Source organism: Galleria mellonella, unplaced genomic scaffold, assembly GCF_026898425.1.
Source record: "Galleria mellonella isolate WM207_F2 unplaced genomic scaffold, CSIRO_AGI_GalMel_v1 utg11558, whole genome shotgun sequence".
NCBI lineage: Eukaryota > Metazoa > Arthropoda > Insecta > Lepidoptera > Pyralidae > Galleria > Galleria mellonella.
In genome coordinates, this window is record NW_026441977.1 from 33,135 (window position 1) to 59,904 (window position 26,770).

Genomic DNA, 26,770 nt, shown 5'->3' on the forward strand with positions numbered 1-26,770 from the left:
TAAGTGGAAATTCACAGACTAAAATAAAGTATAAAAGATAGATAGATAATTTATTTGAATTACTTACAGCACACATAAATGGAGCACACATGACAGAAGGAGAAAAATGTTAGGACACTTGATACGACACGACGAACTTATGAACATTATAATAGAAGGTAAGATAGAAGGGGGAGAGGGAGACCGAGACATAGTTACATCAGGCAGATCAAGGAAGGAGTTGGTGTCGTGTCGTATCAAGAGGTGAAGAGACTCGCTGAAAATCGTAGTGAGTGGCAAGAGCTCCACCGACAAGAGCGCAGCTCTTAAATGGATAGATAGATAGACAGCACACAACAAAAGATATACACAGTAAAAAGAGATAAAAGAATACATATACAAAAAACAAACAAAAAAAAATGTCTCCTCTCACGCGTGTGCCATAGTAACACAAAGTAAATCCTAATATTGTAAATGTGACAATGAGTTTGTTTGTATGTTACCTTATAGCACCTTAACAGCTTGACCAATTGTTATAAAATTTTGTATATAATACGTAATAAATAGGATGTAAGTATATAAAATTATCCTGATTATGTGGTCGTATCTTCTCACTTTCAGGGCACTCCTCTTGATAATAACTCGAGTCTAGGGGTTTTTGGCGTTGATATATCTAGCGACGTCCAGTTTTGCGGTCATCTGGAGGAAAAGGCTAAGATGACTTCCAAAAAGTTAGGAGTGCTCAATAGAGTGAGACGGTATTTCATGCTGGAACACCGCTTGAAATTGTATAAAGCTTACGTCGGGCCACATATGGAATACTGTTCTCACCTATGGACAAGAACGCCACAGTACGAACTCCTTCCGTTAGATCGCATTCAAAGTCGGGCGGCTCGAATTATTGATGATCAGCGCCTTACTGTCTGACTCGACCCACTGAAACTGCGTAGAGATGTTGCATCTCTGTGCATCTTCTACCGAATTTATCATAGGGAGTGCTGTGAAGAATTGTTCGTAATGATACCTGCTGCTGATTTTTACCACCGTACAACGCGCCATAAACTAAACTTTCATCCCAACCATCTGGACGAGTGGCGGTCTACCACCATCCGTTTTTCAATGCATTTTCTTCCACACACAACCATTCCTTGGAATCAACTTCCAGCAGCAGTATTTCCGAATCGATACAACATCATAACCTTCAAAAAAAGAGCATATTCCTTTTTAAAAGACCGGCTGCACACCTGCAATGCCTTGAGTGTTGTGGGTGACCATGGGCAGCAGTAGTCATTTATCATCAGGCGAGCTGCATGCTCGTTTGCCCCCTGTTATAAAACAAAATCTACTACAATATTAGTAGAATTCGATTTTTAAAGACTCTAAAGGGTAATGTCCCACACAAACCGTAGGTCTACTAGTGAATGCAACACATATTTTTTTTTACAACACAGGGGGCAAACGAACATGCGGCTCATCTGATGGTAAGTGACTATCTTTGGATATTTGGACTTGGAATATCACATTTTTTTAAGATAGTGATATTTCAAGAAAATCTGCAATCATGGTCCCACTAGCGAATGCAAGCTCACAAGACACCTAAGTCATTACTGTTTTAATGAGGAAAGGAAAGAATCGTGGACACCCTAACTCTGTTTATCGAGATAATTTACTTTTACTGGCCAATAGTTAATTTATGGTCGCCAATAAAACGAAATCACTACGACGAGAGGCTTAGGCTTATTATACTAACACTAGCAAATGCACGCAGCACTGCTAGACGATTTCAATGAGTATTTTTTATACAAACAATTGTTTTAAAACGAATCAAACGCTTTTCAGTCGACTTCAAAGAGTCACAATTTCCAACCGACTTCAAATAGAAGGCGGTTCTGAATTTGATTTCTTTTTTTATTACATTTATTACCTCATAACTCTGTCAGTTGTAAACCGAATTGGGAAATTATCTTTTTATCTGAAAGGATAGAGTTATAAATTGGTCTCATAAAAATTTTGCCCATTCTTTCAAATATTTATATTATAAATGTACATATTTTGCATAATCCTCAACTTTACCTTACAACCCTCCATTTTACTGAGTAATAAACTTTTCTATTTAAATCTAATTAGGTATTAAATAATTTTCTAAATAAATTAAATCGATTTTTTTCTAATATTATAAATAATTATAACTATTATATTTATATTATTATAATATCTTTTCATTATTTTTTATTTTATTTTTATATTTATATGTCATCTATGAACTGTCCACTGCTGAACATTGCCAGAGGGAGACTTTGTACAAAATTCAATTGCTTGGGTACCTTTGTCTCATTCGTGTTTCAACCGTGAAGCAGTTGTGTTTGCATGGCTGTGTTTCGGTTTGAAGGGTGGGATATGGCGTGAATTTACAGGGTACAGAGGAATAACACCTGAGTCCTCAGGAATGGCAACGCATGGGGGGTATCATGGGCGAAACAGTATACTCTGTTATGTTCATGATACTGCTCATGTCTGTAAGCGACGGTTACCACTTTCCATCAGGTGGGCCGTCAGCTTGTGTGCCATTCTAAGTTATAGGCCTTCCATAACTAACTAACGATTGCAATAACGTGACGAATTCAACAGGAATTGACTACGATGGTTTCCGGGGGGGGGGGGGGGGGCGTGGAGGTCGACGTGATAATACACCCATATTGCTATCAATGCGATCCATAGTTCTCATTACATTGTAATCAGAATTGGCTGTTCGCAGCTTTTGACTAATTTTCATTTTCAATCCCCTCTCCCCTTCCCCCCCCCCCCTCTCACTAAATAAACTCTTTGGAGTTCATAATATTTGTCTATCAACAGATCGAGTGAAATATGATAAGTTGGAAATCTGTTGATCAGAAATCGGAATGGTTCCGCGCAATAAATAATGTAAAGAACCGTTCACAATTGTAGTGTTATTATATTTTTTATTATTTTATAATTAACATTTTGGCCGTGTGGTCCCGGCATAGAATAGGCCACCCCTTCCTTTCCCGTGGGTGTCTTAAGAGGCGACTAAGGTTTTTTTTAATGGGTGATAATGAAATGGTAACGCCGCCTGCATTATCGATATATGCTGACGGGGCACCAGTGAGGGATGATAGGTGACGATGACAGCAGATCAATTAGCCCATCAAGACAAATTCTACTAGAATTAATCATGATAGTTTCCAGGGGGAACCGCGTGGAGGTCAACCTGATAGAGTGTATTGCTAGTAATGGGAAAATTAGACCCCATTACTAACAAGCTCTTTCCCCCCGGCGACTAAGGTTGGGCGAGGGATGGACAGCAGCGTCCCTCTTAAAACATCTCTAAAGCGTGGCAACTACCGGCAAAAACCCTAAGGGGAGGCTTATGTTCAGCAGTGGACAGGTAAAGGCTGATATGATGATGATGATGATGATAGTTTTGTAAATACTCAATTTTATTCTATTTTTTTATACAACTTAGAATGGCAAACAAGCTGACGGCCCACCTGATGGTAAGTGGTAACCGTCGCCTATAGACACGAACAGTACCATGGACATAACAGAGTATACTGTTTCGCCTAGGATACCTCCCATGCGTTGCCATTCCTGAGGACTCAGGTGTTATTCCTTTGTACCCAGTTAATTCACGCCATATCCCACCCTTCAAACCGAAACACAGCCATGCAAACACAACTGCTTCACGGTTGAAACACGAATGGGACAGAGGTACCCAAGCAATCGACTTTTGTACAAAGTCTCCCTCTGGTATTTATTAGTATGTACAATAAAGTATTAGATAAATAAATAAATTTTATAATTATTTATTTACAATAACAATTTTAATTTTTTTTTTCAATTTTAATCTACAAAATATATTTGTTACGTAATGTTTTGAAAGAAATTAAAAAATGTGTTAGAATTAAAACATACTGCACGCAGCTTTAGCACGTGGGTGCCGTGCTGGAATCGAACTGGCTACCCACGATAGATTTACCGCGGGACGTGACGTGGCGTACCCATAAATCCCACTATCGGTGCTGATAAGTCAGCTCTTCCGTAACTCTGGGACTGATTTCTAATTTAGCATCTGCATATCCTGTGCCGCCGACTTTGTTCGCGTGGACTACATACATTCATTTGAATAATATTTTTTGTGATTATATTTTTTTCTTAATGGACCAAACATTCATTATTGTGTAGTAAAATTTACAATATATACACAATTCCAAGTTTTTATATAGCGTAGGAAACACACACACACACATGATCACAGCGCCATCTACTCCCAACCTAACAAAGGTTAGTACCTAACTAATTAAAAAAAAGTACCTTTTTTGCGAATAAATATTATATTATTGTAAAATAAAACTGTAAAGCTCACCCAGTTAATCAAATAAATATATTATATAATTTAATGGTCGAGGGATGGGCAACAGCATCCCTCTTAAAATATCAGTTAACTGCGGTTGCCCACCCGCTTGCCAAGCGTGGCAACTATTGGCAAATTTACCTAAGAGAAAACCACACACACACACACACACACACACACACACACACACACACACACACACACACACACACACACACACACACACACACACACACACACACACACACACACACACACACACACACACACACACACACACACACACACACACACACACACACACACACACACACACACACACACACACACACACACACACACACACACACACACACACACACACACACACACACACACACACACACACACACACACACACACACACACACACACACACACACACACACACACACACACACACACACACACACACACACACACACACACACACACACACACACACACACACACACACACACACACACACACACACACACACACACACACACACACACACACACACACACACACACACACACACACACACACACACACACACACACACACACACACACACACACACACACACACACACACACACACACACACACACACACACACACACACACACACACACACACACACACACACACACACACACACACACACACACACACACACACACACACACACACACACACACACACACACACACACACACACACACACACACACACACACACACACACACACACACACACACACACACACACACACACACACACACACACACACACACACACACACACACACACACACACACACACACACACACACACACACACACACACACACACACACACACACACACACACACACACACACACACACACACACACACACACACACACACACACACACACACACACACACACACACACACACACACACACACACACACACACACACACACACACACACACACACACACACACACACACACACACACACACACACACACACACACACACACACACACACACACACACACACACACACACACACACACACACACACACACACACACACACACACACACACACACACACACACACACACACACACACACACACACACACACACACACACACACACACACACACACACACACACACACACACACACACACACACACACACACACACACACACACACACACACACACACACACACACACACACACACACACACACACACACACACACACACACACACACACACACACACACACACACACACACACACACACACACACACACACACACACACACACACACACACACACACACACACACACACACACACACACACACACACACACACACACACACACACACACACACACACACACACACACACACACACACACACACACACACACACACACACACACACACACACACACACACACACACACACACACACACACACACACACACACACACACACACACACACACACACACACACACACACACACACACACACACACACACACACACACACACACACACACACACACACACACACACACACACACACACACACACACACACACACACACACACACACACACACACACACACACACACACACACACACACACACACACACACACACACACACACACACACACACACACACACACACACACACACACACACACACACACACACACACACACACACACACACACACACACACACACACACACACACACACACACACACACACACACACACACACACACACACGTAGATGTTGAAGCGTTTTTGTTTTTGATTCTACTACATCTTAAGTAATTTTACATCAATGGTTGCACCCTGCACAATTCAATGTGAACAAGTTATTATCCACCGAGACAATGTCACAACGTTGTATGTGGCAATACGGTTCATTTAAAAATATTATTATAACTACAAAAAAAGAACACCAACAATCGTTCATTCATTTTACCAAATTTCACAAATCCTATTGGAGTCGACCTTTGTCGTTGGAAATTACTATAGCAAACAAATTTATAAGTGCACTACTTCGTTTCGAGCACTCGAACGTGATAAAATATTTTAATATACACGTATATTTATTCACAATAGTGTTTGCTGTATTTACATTATTTTTACCTTTACCTTTCCTGCACTGGATTACCCAAATTAAATTATTTTCTCTCTAAATACACTGAGTTGGCTGGAAGAGATCTCTTTCAGGGATAAGCCCTCCCTTGCTAACAAGTTGTTAAACTAATCGTCACATGTATTGCTTAAGTGCAATAAAGAATATATAATATATAAAGTCACTTTTATAAATATATTTATGAAAATAATACATCGATTTAATTAAAAAAAAATATTTGAGTATTTTAATTAAAATATACATTTACTGAAATAATAATGGTATAAAATTCTAATTTATTCCAAGTGATGATAAAACAATTTGGATAGAATTTTACTAAAACTGTGAACATATAGCACTTTCAATTATGTATTCATAAAATTGGACATATTATACTAAATAGATCACATAACCATGATTTGTATGGAAGATAAAATTTTTTGTGTATCAAATTATGTTGGGACAAGTTATTTCATTTCTTAAATACTTTCGCTAGCTTTTGGGTCGATATATCTTTCAAATCAGCTTACAATAAGTATATAATTAAATAAGAACTATTATTTTATTTTGTATAAATTTATACATTAATAATATATTAATAAATAATAAAAGTTACATTACATACATACATTAATAAAAGTAAAAACAAATGAGTATTATTTGGAAATCCACGACAAAGTCTCAACTTTTCATTTAATTATAATTAAATTATCTTCGCAATAACAGTAAACTATGGGTATATACCTGAAAATAAAAGATTTATTATTATTATTATTGTAATTAGGTTAAATTTAATAATCATATTTATGTAAAGGGAACACGTAGCGCCATCTATTATCGCTTTGGGAAAAACCAGCGCACGTCACATTGTTTTTTCTCTCTGGTTTCATCTGTCACTTGCGTTGCACTGCTGAAATATGGATTTAATTAAAATATAAGATTAATTAAATGTTATCGTCGATTTCTCGATCCAACCATTTCAACAATTAATATTAATAAATTATGTTATTTAACAATTTGACAAGTAAAGGTCTTTCCATATTTTAGTTTCAAAAGCGACCGAATTACAGTAGACGCGTTATACGGCGACCGAATAGTATTAGCAAATACGTCAATTGTCACTTTCGACACCGCGGTTGTCTGTATGTTTGTATTACGGCAAGCACGAGCTTTAATAGTATTTTAAACAAGGTCTTCGTATGTTTATAAATGCTTTGAAACATGTATATTTTTATTATATATACATATATATATATATATATATATAAATTCTTCTTTCATGTCTATAGGCGAGGGTTACCACTTTCCATCAGGTGGGCCGTCAGCTTGTTTGCTAACAAACAAACACAAACACAACACAAAGGTACCCAAGCAATCGACTTTTGTACAAAGTCTCCCTCTGGTGACTAATTTATCGTTGAATTCGTCACGATGGGCTAACTGACCTGCTTCATCCTCACCTATCATCCTTCACTGGTGCCCCGCCGGTGTATACCGATAGCGCTGACGGGGTTACCATTCCATTATCGTCCATTAAAAAAAACACACACCAGCCATAAGCTTCTCAATAAAATCTTATAAGCATCAGGCCACAACTTAGATACAATTCTATAATTTACGCGTACATTAATTTTACAAATGGCGGCCCCACAGCACAGGTTAAATAATACTTATGACCATAGAGTACAGCTCGCATCTCCACAGACCATAGAGCCAAGCCAACGGTATCTACCAGACGAGTCTGTAATCAGAGGGACGGTTCATATATCATACAATTGTATGACCATTGGAGACCTTTGCTCTTCTATCGGTCACTATCATTAATGGGTAGACGCGTGGTGCAAGTTATAAACTTTTTCATAATTAAAAAGTAAGGATTGGTCTGTTCAAGAATACTGTGATTGTTTGTAGCTTTGTAGCTTTTTATTTTCTATCTTTTTATCAATATTAAAGAAATTTGTAATAGTTATTTTAAAAATTCATTTTTTTTTTTGTTGTAAACTTAACTTTTATTTGAGAAAAAAAGCAACAGCTGTATTTCTTGATCGTTCTTCTCAGCTGAAATTGTATTCCGAACTGGGCGGTAGATTCGTAAAAAAACGATTCAAAAATGTTTATTTTTAAGTTTACTTGAGTAAAAGTTATTTACCAGAAATTAAAAAAAAAAAAAAACAAATTAAATATTAATATTATCATACCTATTATAATTAAGGATTGTGTCCCACAAAAAACAGACTTTTTTTTTACAACACAGGGGGCAAACGAGCATGCGGCTCTCCTGATGGTAAATGACTATCGCCGCCCATGGCACCCACAACACCAGCGGCATTGCAGGTGTGCTGCCGGACTTTTAAAAAGGAATAATATGCTCTTTTCTTGAAGGTTATGTTGTCGTATCGGTTCGGAAATACTATTCTGACAAAACCAGTTATTTTGATCTAAAAACTAAACTACTGAACCAAATTTGATAAAATTTCTATGGGACCAATCTGTAAGTATATCCATTCAGATAAAAAAAGAATTAAGTAGTAACAAACAAAAAAAATACGTGCGACCGAATTGTGAACCTCCTTCTTTTTGAAATCGGTTGAAAAACAAAATACAAATCGAAAGATTTTAATCGATTTCAAAGATCTTATATTACCATATTTTTTGCCACACAATTATATAAATCACCTGCTCAAGCTAGGATAATTTGTATTATAAGTATTCCGCTCCGCTTATGATATTGGACCACAAACAAGGTCAAAACCCTTGTTAATAACAATTATTGTTGAAATAACTCATATATGTATATATATTGGAATACCGCCGTGTGGTCCCGGCATAGAATGGGCCACATCTAAGAGGACCTGTAAAAGGCGACTAAGGGAACTTAATGCTCGTGATTTGGACAGCAGTTTCCCTCTTAAAATATCACCAAAGCCCAACTGTAGTCGCCAACCCGCCTGCCAAGCTTGGCAACTACTGGTGAAACCCCTCCAATAGGGGGAGACCTATGTTTAATAGTGGACAGTTAACGGCTAATAGTTATTGTACGTATTCACAAATAAGGACTTTTTTTATGCAACTTAGAATAGCAAACAAGCTGACGGCCCACCTGATGGAAAGTGGTAATCGTCGCCTATAGACATGAGCTTTATTTCAGAGAGCTATACACATATACTTCATTCTTGAGACTAATTTCAGAGGGAGACTTTGTACAAAAGTCGTTTACTTGGGTACCTCTGTCCCATTCGTGTTTCAACCGTGAAGCAGTTGTGTTTGTATGGCTGTGTTTCGGTTTGAAGGGTAGGATATGGCGTGAATTTACAGGGTACAGAGGAATAACACCTGAGTTCTCAGGAATGGCAACGCATGGGGGGTATCATGGGCGAATCAGTATACTCTGTTATGTCCATGGTACTGCTCATGTCTATAGGTGACGGTTACTACTTTCCATCAGGTGGGTCGTCAGCTCGTTTGCCATTCTAAGTCGTAGAAAAAAAAATTTAAAAAAATTGACGATTTAAAAGTGCTTGTAAACAAGAATATAGGAATAAGAATGATTTGAATTCGAATTTAATTTGAATATATGTCTATCTATCTATCCGAAATCTATTTAACTAGTCTATTATTATTGAAAGTAAATTATAACTTTACACGCGTAAAACCCACTGTTTATTATTTAAAAAGGGTTAAACCATAATAAAACTGGACGAGAGCGATTCAGCCCAGCCGGACAGTTTTACAGCATTATAAATCGACAATTTAATATCACCTGTGCCTTTTATAAAATGACCAGACGCACATAAAATGGTTATTCCATTAATATAACAAATAGTATATTGTCGTTTTAAGGGCTCAGGATAAATATAATAAAAACATAGGCAAGTGTCAGTGGTGCTCGCGTGTGGTGGGTTCCGTAACAGTTTTTAGTTAGGATTTTACTTTGTTAAAAAAAATGGCAGGGTACAAAAAATTAAAACTAGCCCATTTCATTTAAAATATAGAAATAATAGAAAAGGATATAGGTTACATTTTATTATTAATCCGTAAAAACTATTATTATATATATATATATATATATATATATATATATATAAAATCAATTTATAAAGTGTATATGTACTTATATATATGTATAATCAATCGCAAATTGCGTCGCCTTGAAACAAATGAGTGGCCGAATCAATCCACACGTGAGTTCGCATTGACCCGCTTACTCGAGTGTACATCGTGCACCTGCATTGTACGAGTATAACATAATTTACGCTTCTAGATGCATTATAAGTTATGCATTCTAATTGATAATTATATTAATAAATATATATATATATATATATATATATATATTCTTATAGTTTTATATATAATAATCTAATGATTTCAATATTTGTTTGTTACAGATTAGTCTTGGAGACGACGCCATCTTGTTTACGTCTGTTTATAAGGTAAACAATATATTGTTTTACTCGTCAACGCTTCGTCTGTATTTAGTACTAAGTAGATGTACATGATAATGTTTATATCAGCCTTTAACAGTCCACCGCTGAACATAAGCCTCCCCCTTGGGGGGTTTTGGCAGTAATTGTCACGCTTGACAGGTGAATTGGCAACCGCAGTTAGGATTTAGAGACGTTTTAATAGGGACGCTGCTGCCCATCTCTCGCTCTCCCTTAGTCGCCTCTTACGACACCCACGGGATAAGAAGGGGTAGTCTTTTTAATGGATGATAATGGTATGGTAACCCCGCCTGCGCTATCAGTATACGCTGGCGGGGCACCAGTGAAGTGTGATCGATGAGAATGAAAACAGGCCAGTTAGCCCATCATGATGAATTCGTCAGGAATTAACCATGATAGTTTCCAGGGGGAACTGCGAGGAGGTCGACCTGGTTGGGTATATTGCTAGCAATGGGATTCTCAATCTTCATTATTAACAATCCCTTTCCCCCCGAAAGGGGTGATCTTTTTTTTATGGGGGAAAATGGTATGGTAACCCCGCCTGCGCTAACGGGATACGCTGGCGGAGCACCAGTGAAGGGTGATAGATGAGAATGAAAACAGGCCAGTCAGCCCATCATGATGAATTCATCAGGAATTAATCATGAGTTTCCAGGAGAACCGCGAGGAGGTCGACCTGGTTGGGTATATTGCTAGCAATGGGACTCTCAGTCTCCATAACTAACAATCCAGTTCCCCCCGGAAGGGGTGGTCTGTTCTATGCCGGGGACCACATGACCACACCATTGTCACATACAATACACTTATTGCTCAATAAAGTGGTCAGACTGGTTCAGGTTAAATGGGCAACCTTACAGACATGAATTTGAAAAATTTCCGACATTGATACAAAGGTCGTATGTCACGACAATTATCATTTTGAATATAACATGTGCATTGCACATTTTTTTTTATACAACTTAGAATGGCAAACAAGCTGACGGCCCACCTGATGGAAAGTGGTAGCCGTCGCCTATAGACATGAGCAGTACCATGGACATAACAGAGTATACTGTTTCGCCCATGATACCCCCCATGCGTTGCCATTCCTGAGGACTCGGGTGTTAATAATTCACGGTTGAAACCTATTTGTATTGTCGCAACAGCGTACAGATTAATTAATGGACAGTAAAAATTTATTCATCCTTAATTAAATATAATTGACCATAATTATGAAAACGAGAACAAACATCTGACCTTTAAACCCCATTATTGGCCTATACCATGCTTTATTATAATTAATTTAATTAACACAAATACTTTTATTCCATAAACAAAATGTGTATAAAAGTACATGGTCGTAATTATAGACATTTGGCCATGATGTGTACAATAAATATGGATATAAAAGAGTTATTGTTATTCTTGTTATAATTTAAATTATGTTACAGGATGAAGGCTTTTTTACCAACTTCAAATAAAGAAAATATTCTAAATTCGCTTATATTTTTTTATGTTTCTTATCTCTTATGCTTAAACACACAAACACACACACACACACATATCTATACATATGTGTGTGTGTGTGTGTGTGTGTGTGTGTGTGAGTGTGTGTGTGTGTGTGTTTGTGTGTGTGTGTATGTGTATGTGCGCGCTCGTGCGGGCGTGCGTGCGTGTGTACGTGCGTGTGTGTGTGTGTTTGTGTATGTGTGTGTGCGCGCTCGTGCGTGCGTGCGTGCGTGTGTACGTGCGTGCGTGTGTGTGTGTGTGTGTGTGTGTGTGAGTAAGGGCGCTCGTGCGCGCGGGCGTGTGTTTTTGTATGACATAAACCGTTATACCACCATCGCCAATTGGTCCCGGCATAGAATAGGCCACCCCTTCCTTTCCCGTATGTGTCGTAAGAGGCGACTAAAGAAGGGCGAGGGTTGAGCAGCAGCATCCCTCTTAAAACATCTCCAAAACCTAGCTGCTGTGGATTAGCGGTTGCTAATCCACCTGCCAAGCGTGGCAACTACTGGCGAAACCCCCCAAGGGGGAGGCTTATGTTCAGCAGTGGACGATAAACCGATGCAAAATTGTTTTTAATAAAAATTGAATTTTGAATTTTGAGAAGAATTGAACAAATATTAATAACAATATTAGTTCAAAAAATTACCCTAAAAATTTTATTATATTTTTAATTTTATTAATTATTAAAACATAGAACAATACAAAATACAGACGAATTGGGAAGTATCTCCATTTGTCTATTAAAGATATTAACACACATACAATATAACATCATATAATGTGTGTGTGTGTGTGTGTGTGTGTGTGTGTGTGTGTGTGTGTGTGTGTGTGTGTGTGTGTGTGTGTGTGTGTGTGTGTGTGTGTGTGTGTGTGTGTGTGTGTTTATTTGCTATGCCCGTGACTTCATTCGAGTGTGTAAATTAATTTTGCACATTATTTTATACAATTTCGTTTTTACGTCGAATCGAGTACTGTCTGTATTTAACAACAGATGGCGTAATAAATGTAACGGATTTGGAAAAGAATAGATACCAACATAAACCTAGTCAATGGAAAGACTAAGATATATGTTGAATCATATTTAACTTAATATATTGTAAACATTTCATCATTATTAGTCTAGCCATTTTTACATTAACCGTTAATATACAAAAAGAAATTATGTATATATATGATTTTATTCGTGTACTGTATATACTACAAATTGTTTTTAATATATAGTTTTTGGATTTTGGTAATGGAACTGAGAATAACAATATTAGTTCAAAAAATATACCCTAAAAATTTTAGGTTATATTTGGAATTTTATCATGGTTAATTCCTGATGAAGTCATCATGATGGGCTAACTGGCCTGTTTTCATTCTCATCTATCACACTTCACTGGTGCTCCGCCAGCGTATCCCGTTAGCGCAGGCGGGGTTCCATACCATTTTCACCTATAAAAAAAAATACAGTTTTGATTACGATTTTTATCATAAATAAAATAACGAACTGTTCATTAATTTATAATATTTACAAACAATACGCGATAAAAATATTTTACGACAAATGTTTGAGCACATAACGTCTTTATACTTTGTGATAAACAGACAAACTCACTTTCACATTTATAATATTATAAATGTGAAAGTGAGTTTGTTTATCTATTATCGAATATTAATAATTACTACTCGTATATATACGTATGTCTAGTCATGTTTATATTGTATACTAGCCGAAAAGTATACTATAACCTGCCCAGGAGTATGAAGAATAATTGTACCAAGTTTCGTTAAAATCCGTCGGGTAGTTTTTGTTTCTATAACGAACATACAGACAGACAGACAAAAATTTTACTGATTGCATTTTTGGCATCAGTATCGATCACTAATCACCTCCTGATAGTTATTTTGGAAATATATTTCATGTACAGAATTGACCTCTCTAGTGATTTATTATAAGTATAGTATATCTACGATGCACGTCGAGTAATTTCAATGATTATTATACATACGGCTAATGGCGCACGTCAATTTGATTACAGTCATTTGATTGATGATTATTTTATTAACCGACTTCAAAAAAGATTTCAATGATTTTTTGTCAATGAAGCGCACCGTAGGCGACACAGTATATTCTGTTATATCCATGCTACTGTCATGTCTATTGATGACAGTTACCTTTTTGCATCAGGTATGTCGTCAGCTTGTCTGCCATTGCAAGTATCATGAATAAATCTTTGAGAAAGCAGACGCAAGTCGTAGGTAAATGTTAGTGTTGTATGCAATTTAAAGTGAGCAACGTCGAAACCACCGCTAGCCGCAGCAGGCCTATTAGACTGAGACCCGTTAAACAGTTCAATTAACATTAGATTAGTCCTCATCTCAATCAATTCCATGTAGTGCGCGTGTGGTGTACGTCACAGGCGGACAGCGGATTAAAACATCATTTATTTCTTAACACTAAACTTTAACTTTTTTTATGTATGTATGTTGTAATTTGTATGCTGTAAGTAATGCAAATAACATTATCTATCTATCTATTGCTATCAATATACCCTAACAGGTCGACCTCCACGCGATTCCCCTAAACTATCGTGAACGTATACGCGAAACTATCGTGACTAATACGTTCACGCCGGCGCGGGCCACCGGTGCCCCGCGCTAGACTGTCTCATTGGACGGCGCGTACCACCGGCGGTACGCACTAGATTGTCTTATCTGGCGGCGCGTACCATCGATGGCCCGCACTAGACTTTCTTTTCTGGCGGCGCGTACCACCGGTAGTACGTATTAGATTGTGCTAATAGCATTAATTAGAGCGCCGCCTCACAGCAAAAAACATTAAAGTTGGTCCCGGCGTGAACGTGTTAAACGTTGTATTCGTCACGATGGGCTTACTGACCTGCCTTTTCATCCTCAACTATCACCTCTCACTGATACCCCGCCAGTGTATACCAATAACGCAGGCGGGGCTACCATGTCATTTTCACCCATTAAAAAAAAACATTAAACCTACCGACATTTCATATATACCTAATCCTACCATGAGGGGGGGAATGGGATTATTAGCAATGGAGTTTGACAACCCCATTACTAGCAATATTCCCTATTAGGTCGATCTCCACATGGTTCCCCTTGGTGAACAATTGTTGAATTTGTCACGATGGGCTGACTGACCTGCTTCATTCTCACCTATTATCCTTCACTGGTGCCCCGTCGGTATATAGCGATAACGCGGGTGAGGTTACCATTTCATTATCACTAATTAAAAATCCTACCATGAGCGGTCAAATGACCGCTTTAAAATAAAGTATGTATCATAATATAGAAAGAGATTTTAGCTAATTGGATAATAAACAAGTGAATAACAGTAAGTTGTAAATATTGAAAAATGGCTTGTATGTAATATAATATTATAGGAAAAGTCAGTAAGTTACATGGTGATACAGTAACGTTATACATGAAATTTGTTTAAACAAAATTTCATAAACGCTCATTTGACCGTGCTTGGCAAGTTCAGTGTTTATTTTTTTTTAATGGATGATAATGGAATGGTAACCCCACCCGCACTATCGGTATACACTGGCGGGACACCAGTGAAGGATGATAGGTGAGGATAAAGCAGGTCAGTTAGCCCATCGTGACGAATTCAACAAGAATTGTTCACGATGGTTTCCAGGGGAAACCACGTGGAGGTCGACCTAATAAGGCATATTGCTAGCAATGGGGCTGTCAAACCCCATTGCTAACAATTCCTTTCCCCCTACAGGTTCAGTGTTAATTATGCAGTTATAATTTATTTCAGCTTCCTTTATTTGTCAATATGTACATATACATAACATTCAATTAAAATATTTTAAGGTTAAAAAATCATAAACTGAATTCTTTAATGTTGTACTATTTTTATTATATCTAATCATATATTAAAAATAGTATAACATTGTCCACGAAATCAAGCGGTGGTGTTATTAAATAAACTATCTAAAGAATTAATGTCACTGAATGAATTTAAATATCTTTGGGAAAAAATTAAAGTCCTCATTGCTAGAGAAGTGTCTGTACTAAATTGACGAATTAACGACAGTTAGTCGTTAATTTAAATGTATTTATTCTTTGTATTAAGAGATGACTCTAAATTGACAATATCTTGCTTATAGTTTTAGTTTTTGTACTTAATTTTATTTATTTTTTAAGTTGTTTATTAATTTCACTGTACCTACTATGGCATTCAAATTCAAATTATTATCTTACAGTTTTATTCACGTCACTCACTCACTTTACTGTATCAAAAATCCTACCAATATAATAAAAGCAGCGTTCATGACTCAACAACGCTACCTCTTATGACGTGGACAACGCAAGCGCCCTGATCCAGGAAGAAATTAACTTTAAATAGAGCGTCGGTACATGATAAATCGGAATTGCGTGTCGGTCGCGTGTTGAACCCGGCAATTTAGCTTTTGAGACATCCTTTCTGATGTTACATTTAAGACTCCATCTACTAAGTCACATCGTAATTGGCTTTGCTGAAGCTTTCAATGAAATTATATTTTTTTCTTATTTCGATTTTTTTTAATCTTTTTAATTCTATATAGGTTTTTATGCAACTTAGAATTACGAAAGAGATTTGTCGAGCAAGAATGAATGGAGATGTCGGCAGGGGTCGCCCTAGATGGACGTATGTTGACCAAATAGGCGACGTGCTGAAGAAGGGCCGAATTAAAAGTACCTGTAACCGGCGAGCGTGTATGAAAAGATTGATGAATGTGGAAGAAGCGAAAGAGGTTTGTTTGAATCGAAGCATTTGGCGTTCCATTGTTTCTGCCTACCCTAATGGGAGACTGTAGAATGTCAAACAAGCTGACGGCCCACTTGATAGAAAGTGATAACCATCGCCTATAGACATGAGCAATACCATGAAAATAACAAAACAATTTTATATATATTTTAACACGTTATTATAAGGAGGGAAAGGGATTGTTAGTAATGGAGACTGAGAATCCCATTGCTAGCAATATACCCAACCGGGTCGACCTCCTTGCGGTTCTCCCTAGAAACTATCATGGTTAATTCCTGATGAATTCATCATGATGGGTTAACTGGCCTGTTTTCATTCTCATCTATCACCCTTCACTGGTGCTCCGCCAGCGTATCCCGTTAGCGCAGGCGGGGTTACCATTCCATTTTCACCCATAAAAAAAAACGCGTTATTATAGTATATGCTTAGCATAAACATTATGTTTATTATGCCGTGTGGTCTCGACGTAGAATGGCTTCACTTTATTTTTCTATAAATGTCGAAGCGACTAAGGTAACTTAATGGTCAAGAGATGGGCAACAGCGTCCCTCTAAAAACATAACCAAAAGCCTAACTGCGGTTGCCAATCCGCCTGCCAAGCGTACTGATAAACCACCAAGTACTGACAAACCGTTTACGAAAGAAAATAACGTAGGCTACTGTTTATCCTTATCAATCAATATTACGGTCACACGGATAAAGTCGCGGGTAAAAACTAGTGTTTCATAATGAGATCCAAAATGAGATCTCGTCTCGTTGCCATCAGATTAACATACTTTCCCTATAACGTAACGTTAACACCGGGCTGTATCCGTTGAATTAGGTCCCAGGCATCTTAGGACATTCACCCGAATGAGCCGACTGCAAAAAGCCATAAGCCAGTTACACTTGTGGCCAATAATACTGGATACAATTTAAAATATTTAATATTTTTAACTCAAAAAATATCATGCTTTATATTTCCATTTGCTGAATTACAAATTTAAAAGATTTAGAAGAATATTTATAATACCAGAGGGAGACTTTGTACAAAAGTCGATTGCTTGGGTACCTCTGTCCCATTCGTGTTTCTACCGTGAAGCAGTTGTGTTTGCATGGCTGTGTTTCAGTTTGAAGGGTGGGATATGACGTAAATTTACTGGGTATAATGGAATAACACCTGGGTCCTCAGGAATGGCAACGCATGGGGGGTATCATGGGCGAAACAGTATATTCTGTTATGTCCATGGTACTGCTCATGTCTATAGGCGACGGTTACTACTTTCCATCAGGTGGGCCGTCAGCTTGTTTGCCATTCTAAGTTATATAAAAAAAAGGCTTAGTTTAAAAGTACAAGATACATTTATATATTATAAAAAGTATAATAATATATAAAAATTGCGTCTTTTATCATCATTCACACGACTAAGGAGTGGAACTCTCTTCTTGCTTATGTTTTTCCATATAAATATAATTTACACCAATTTTAAGGCAAATGTGAATAGACTATTTGAGGGCATGCGAGCCCCATCTTGGACCACATCTTCACTTTGTAATAATTGGCTTGTAATAATTTTAAACTGTTCAATGCATTTTAATTATAAACTCATTTCATTTAAAAAAAGAAAAAGTTACTTTTAATATGTAAGGTCAATTTAAATAATGTAATTGAATTTTGTTTTTTTTATATAAAATGTAAAATATTTATCTTTTATAAAACCCTATTAATATTTACAACATAACATCGATAATGACAACACGTATAAAAGTAATATATCTATCTATAAAGTTTTGTTTATGAGAACACATATATTTTCATTAACTGTTATATTTCTATTATGCATCTCTAATTAACACAACCATAAAATTTGCGTGAAGATCGTATTTTATACCTTACTCGGTAATGATGTGTTAACTTCCAGTATTAGGAGTCCATAAAATATTTCCGGGTCTACAGCGAGGTAGCTGTTAATGTAACTGGAATTGAGTGTATAATATTTAACACTATCTCTGATATTCAATTTGAAATCAGATACATTGCCTCTACTAGTAGATATCTACTTAAAATTTGTCTTTTAAGTTTGGTGTAATTTTTTTTTCATTTATTCCTATTAACTATACAGCTTTATATGGAGGTTCATTGTGCCACTTATCTACTCGGTAACTAGAGTGCAATTTAATATTATTTATTTATTTAGAAATAAAAGATATTACAGAATTCAAAAAAATTTAAATGTCTTTATCCCTTTTTTCAAGAATCCCGTGGTGTAGTCTATTGGAAAAACCTCAACAGCTTATTCTAAAACCTGAGCATTCGTGGGAGGAAACATCTCTGAAACCGCGCTGTACACAACCATCTAGGCTCTAAGATTTAGGGATGGATTCCCTGATGATGGCGAGCTGTAAGATTGTAGAAGTGCCCGTGAGCATCATATTGAACAATTTCTGTGAGCATAGTCTGTTGTATAAACGGTAGAACACGCAGAGTGAAAATGTGACTCAGTATATAATTTTTTTTTTTTGTGCTAAGTTAGTTAATCCCTAATTGTAAAACATAAAACCTAATCTTTTATAATAGATAAAAATGGAATGGTTTTTTTTTTATGCGACTCCTCAGTCGGAAATATTTATCCATTATAAATAATTTACCAATGTGTATACAACTCGGTGGCCAGCAGTGTACGCATCTGGTTATAAATCCCCGAACATCAAGTCCGCGTCAGTATAACGGTGTGCGCTTGCGCCTTCCCCGCTACAATTATCGTATGCTATTTGGGTAAGGATGTGGAGACTTCAACCGACTTCAAAAAAGAATGCTACAGCCAATTCAACTGTTTTTAAGCAACATAACTAAAGATTAAGGAGATTCTTAATTTTACTTTGTATTAATTTAATAAGGTTAATTAAATTTAATTAATTTGATTTAATGTTGTTTGTTTTTTTTTGTGTAGTGTACACGATAAAAGTATCTTCGGATATGCTAAACCAATTTTGATGATTTTTTTTATAATCAATAGTGTTGTGTTAATATTGGTCATGATTCACATTCACAATTTTAATGGAACAGTAAATTTTATTCTTTCATAATCTATAGGGCTCCTATAAACTCCACCATAAGGGGGGTTTTACAAGTGATTACCACGCTTGGCGTGCGAATTGGTAACGGCAGTGAGGCTTTAGTAATGTTTTAAGAGAGACGCTGCTGCCCATCCCTTGACCGTTAAGTTTCCTTAGTCCCCTCTTACGACACCCACGGGAAAGGAAGAGGTGGCTCATTCTATGCCGGGACTGAGTGAGACTTTGTACAAAAGTCGATTGCTTGGGTACCTCTGTCCCATTCGTGTTTCAACCGTGAAGAAGCTGTGTTTGCATGGCTGTGTTGCGATTTAAAGAGTGGGATATGGCGTGAATTTACAGGGTACAGAGGAATAACACCTGAGTCCTCCGGAATGGCAACGCATGGGGGGTATCATGGGCGTAACAGTATACTCTGTTATGTCCATGATACTGCTCATGACTATAGGCGACGTTTACCACTTTCCATCAGGTGGGCCGTCAGCTTGTTTGTCATTCTAAGTTGTATAAAAAAATAAAACAAACCTTTGGATGGAGAGGAGTAATTATAAAGTATAATATATAGAGATATATATATATATATATATAATATTTTGATTCCGTTTTGTTCCATGTTATGATGGACCATAAAGAGTTTGGTTATGGTCTGCTAACCACCAGTCACGGTCAGTTATGAGTTTAATGGACCAAGAAAGAATATTATATTACATTCTCCGTTCACGTTAAGACCTGTTCATCTTGCTGATGTGTTTCAAGACCAGGATCTTACGTTCCTTCTAAATATCCGAGGGTGATCCCATAATGAATTGGTCTAACTATATAGTAATTAAAGAAATTAGATGAAACCAATTTTATTTTGCAATATAATCTTTTTTTGTATACAACTTAGAATGGCAAACAAGCTGACGGCCCACCTGATGGTAAGTGGTAACCGTCGCCTATAGACATAAGCAGTACCATGGACATAGAAGAGTATACTGTTTCGCCCATGATACCCCCCACGCGTTGCCATTTCTGAAAACTCAGGTGTTATTCCTCTGTACCCTGTAAATTCACTGCCATATCCCACCCTTCAAACTGAAACACAGCCATGCAAACACAACTGCTTCACGGTAAAAACACGAGTGGAACAGAGGTGCCTAAGTAAACGACATTTGTACAAAGTCTCCCTCTGGTATATAAAATAATTTGTATTTTATATATATAATTATATATATATATATATATATTATAATCTCTCGGGAACGCTATCAGTCGACAGTGATTTTAAGGAAGTATTCTATTTATATTTTTTTTTTAAATCCTTTTGTATTTGTTACAATTTACTCGTATTCCAAGTTATTACATTATTATATAGTTATTAAGTTTTTTTTTTTTTATTACTATAAGAATTATCTGTAAATGGGTTTTTGTTCTCTTGACATAAAAATGGATTTTGTAGATATGATATAAAATGACTTTACGAAGTGATCGTTAGGAAGTTAGTTCCAATTTTTTTATGCAAATTAGAACATGCCGTTCTTAGAAATGGCAACGTATGGGGGGTGTCATGGACGAAACAGTTTGTTATGTTCATAGTACTGGTTATGGGGGGGAAAGGGATTGTTAGCAATGGAGTTTGACGGCCCCATTGCTAGCAATATGCTCTATTAGGTCAGCCTCCACGTAGTTCCCCCTGGAAACCGTCGTAAACAATTCTTGTTGAATTCGTCACGATGGGCTAACTGACCTGCTTCATCCTCACCTATCATCCTTCACTGGTGCCCCGCCGGTGTATACCGATAGCACGGGTGGGGTTACCATACCATTGTCACACATTAAAAAAAAACAAGTACTACTTATGTCTATAGGCGACGATTATCACTTTCCATCAGGTGGGCCGTCAACTTGTTTGCTATTCTAAGTTGTACCAAAAAAAAATACGGGACCCTTGTCGTACGACTTCAACTCGCACTTGACTGATTTAATTTTAATGGTAACTCCTCTTCTTACTGTAGTTTCATTAATTATTCCATAGTAAAAGGAAAGAAACGTCAATTTCGCGTGCTACTTAACGCGCATTGGCTAGTAATTAAGTAAGAAAGGCGTTGTGAATCAACAAAGGTGTTCCAAGTTATTATGTTATTTGATGTTATACTCGAATTTCTTACTGTCAGTACGTAAGATTTACACACCGTTAAATGTACTAATGGAACTAAATTTGCATACTTTTTGAACCGACTTCAAAAACAGCGAGGTTCTCGATTCGGTGGTATTTTTTATGTTTGTTACCTCATAACTCCGTCAGTTTTGAATCGATTTGCAAAATTTTTTGTCTATCTGAAAAGATATAGTTACAGATTAGTCCCATTTATAGAAATTCTATCAAAATAGATTGTAAAGTTTAGTTTTGTAAGTCACTAGTTCAGCTGCAACGAAGTCGATATTTTTGTGGGATACAGTGTTAAATTATTGTATGTTGCTTTGTTTGTTTTTATTGGGTACAATTAAAAAACTACTTAAGCTGTTTTAAAAAAATCTTTCGCCTATAGAAAGCAACAATAAATTACCAGCGAGTTAAAGAAACTATATAGTATTTTAAAAAAAAATATATATATAAAATATATATATATATATATATATATATATATATATATATATATATATATATATATATATATATATATATATATATAATATATATATATATATAATATATCTTATTGCCATTCCGGAGGATCTCTCACCCTGTAAATTCACGCCATATCCCACCCTTCAAACCGAAACACGTGCAAACTCACCCCAAGCAATCGACTTTTGTACACACTGGTAAAATATACATACATTAATGTAACCCAAAAAGTCATATCAAACATGTTGGCAACCGCAGTTTTAATTGCTGCCTACTACATCATTTTGCAAAATAGTTTTATCAGATTTGAACTAAAAACTGATATGATAATGAGAGGTAGTATTAATATATCTTATTGTATCTCTCACGTCGTGTCCCCTCACATCAACACACCAATTATCTCCAAACATGTTGCTTTTAATTGGCCATCATTTTGCATTTTTATTTACCCCCTCGGTGCAATCGTGGGAAACAACTGTTTTGAGATGAATTGAAACATTTTATTACACTTACCGTTGTTTCACGTCGTTAATTAATTAATGAAGTTTAACTTAATGGCGAACTTAATTTGGAAGTAAGTTCTCTCACAGAAAATCCAAAATAAAACTGCAGTATGTTTTATGCAATTTAAAATGATGGCCAAATTGCTGAGCTACCTAATGGAAAGCTGCTAAAGCGGCGGCTGTCACCTATAGACTGAACAGTACCGTGTACCATTATGCTTTGGCATTCCTGAGGACTAGGATGTTATGTCTCCCCACCATGTAAATTTACTGCTCCTCAAACTAGAACCATGCAATCAAAACTACATCGTGATCGAAACAATAATGAGTTAAATATACCCATTCAAGTAACGTTGTATTCCGATAGTCCATAATTATAATAAATAATAGTATTATTATGTATATACGTCCACAATACATACATACATATCTGTCACGCCTGTCTCCCATTAGGGTAGGCAGAAACAATGGAAACGCCAAAAACTTCGATTTAAACAGATCTCTATCGCTACTTACACATTCATCAGTCTTTTCATACACGCTCGCCGCTTGCAGGGAACTTTTAATTTGGTCCTCCGTCAGCACGTCGCCCATTTCGCCCATTTGGCCGTCTAGAACGGCCCCTACCGACATCTCCATTCGTTCATGCTCGATAAATATCTTTCGTAATTCTTCTGTCATCCACTATACTATTACTCATGTATTAAAAAAACATCTTAAAATTCCTAACATTGATAAGAATTGGCAGCGAACTTTAAAAAAAGGCGAACACAAAAGATCATGGAGAAGTCGCAGTGTCACAGGGTTTTCTGCCTGAAAGAAAACCGTCTTTCAATAATAATAATATTTGAATTATTATTAATAATTAAATTTAATTAGTTAATTAATTATTATTATAACTGCAATAAATAATTAAATTAGGTGCATCGTTCGAAATCTAAATATGGCGCTGTCAAACGTTCATTGTTTGGTAAGTTTCATATAATTAAATGACATAAATACGACAAGCCAAGTCAGGACAGGCCCGGGCAGGTCTTGTTGCCATAAATCGGTTCGCTTCATGAGAACTGCTGGATAGCGGATCGTCAGCTTTACTTGGGCTGAGAGGCCATGAAACGAGCGATTACACGCACATAAACAATGCACTACCTATCTACGATCTAAGATGAAACACGAAATCTCATTTACGCAAAGCAACATGCCTACTTTACAGAAACTATTCATAATGCCAGCATCTGTAAGTTTAATTGTTGAATAAACCATATACCATTTTTTTCTGCAGCAAAAAAAGGCAAACAAGCTGACGACTCACCTAATGGAAAATGGTAGCATTATCTGTAAATACGTAAGATATTTTCATCGTCCTATTAGATTCGATTAAAAAGACAGCATTCAGGAACTGGCAGAAAGATTTGTAGACACACTGTGAGCTGATTAACAGAATGGCTTCAACATATAATAAGAAAATTCAAACCTAACATGCAAACAGCATATTGTATTATTATTCTATAAGGAACAGATTGCCAATGAGCAGAGTAGAAAAAGAAAAAATAAAAATTTGAAAAAACTATATGTCAAATTGGTTTATATAACAATTTTGCTGGGTAGATACTCTTCAGTCGTACACTCTTGACAGAATGAAACTCAATCGAAAAAGGGCCTCATCGACGCTCCACTATAATCATAAAAACTACGACAGTTTTTATGATTATAGTGGAGCGTCGATGAGGCCCTTTTTCGATTGAGGTCCTCGCAATGCGTCTTCGTCTACTTCTGCTCACAGCCGAGTGAGTGTTTCATAATAGACTGTTTTGTGGCTGTTTTGATGAGGTCAGTCCATCGCGCTGGTGATCTACCCCGAGAACGTTTGCCTTGTACCGACCCTTGGACAATTAGATTGGTTACATACATTCAATGTATAATCCCGCGATTTCTATGACCCGACATCGAGCTCCTTATTTGTCTACGAACTATCGGGTACAGTTACCGGCAATATTATCTCCCACAATAGGTTTAATCGTGCGATGAAGTCGTGATGTACATTCGGACTAAATATATTTTTATTCGTCATGATTTAGCGAAATGCACCATTGTGTATTTCGGCGTTAGGTCTGTTTGATCAGATAGCATAAGACTTTCATAGGTATACCACAGATTATCAAGTTAACTATGCGTTTTTGTATTTCTAATCGTGGTACTATTCGTTAAATGGTGCTATTGTGGTGTTTTCGGAATTTCCAGTACAAATGTATATATTTTTTTTGTTTTTGCCCATTACCCAGTAGTGGCACAGATATGCCGAATAACGTGGTTTGATTCATTTTTTTTTTTTATTAATATAAACAAAAATTATAACTAAATTATATCTGTACATAGAAGACATTCTTATGCAAACAAAAAAAAAATGATATGACCACGACTTTGTGCGCTTGGATTTTAAAAATAAAAAGATCAATAAAATATAGCAATTGTAGATCACGTGTCAAGTTAATACACTAGAAATATCTAGTTTCCTAAAGATCTAAATCTATCGATTTAGTACAAGAGTCATAACCGCATACAATTTGGTATAACAGTTTTTTCGTCATAACGAAACGGACATACAAATAGACAGACAAACATTCTAAACAATATAGTTTTAACTACAACTGTTCTCATTTAACTGTTCTAGAACTAGGGGTGAGTTATATATATATATATCAATAACTGATATCCATGATATATATATACTGATATGATTATCCAATATATAATGTCGAAATTAAACATTCGATCGAAGTGAACATAGGTATAGGCATATACCCTGTCAGGTCGACCTCCACGTGGTCCCCCCTGGAAACCATCATGCCGAATTCTAGATGTACTCATCACGATGGGTTAACTGGTCTGTCTTTTCATTCTCATCTATCATTCCTCACTGGTGTCCCGCCAACGTATACCGATGCGCGTAGCGTTGCGTATGCGCAGATGGGGTTACCATTCTATTACCATGCATTTAAAAAGACTGGTATGAGCGATGTGGAAAGGGGTAATATTACCTTTTTTTACCATATATATGAACTATGCCTATTACGATACCTCATATAAATGTTTCCCTAAATATTTTTTATGGGCCGACATTGTCTAGTCACAATTTTATTATATTAATATATATTATAGCTATTTACCAGAGGCAGACTTTGTACAAAAGTCGATTGCTTGGGTACCTCTGTCCCATTCGTGTTTCTACCGTGAATCAGTTGTGTTTACATGGCTGTGTTTCGGTTTGAAGGATGGGATATGGCGTGAATTTACAGAGTACAGAGAAATAACACCTGAGTCCTCAGGAATGGCAACGCATGGGGGG

General features: G+C 36.8%; 1 protein-coding gene across 1 annotated transcript in view; it reads left to right on the plus strand.

The window, feature by feature from the left end:
• Positions 1-26,770, plus strand: part of LOC113511515 (uncharacterized) — a 70,116-nt gene that overhangs the window by 20,156 nt on the left and 23,190 nt on the right. Inside the window, exon 2 of the mRNA XM_052893454.1 lies at positions 10,932-10,976. The gene's annotated coding sequence lies outside the window, so the exon portion shown is untranslated. The remainder of the gene's footprint in view (positions 1-10,931; positions 10,977-26,770) is intronic.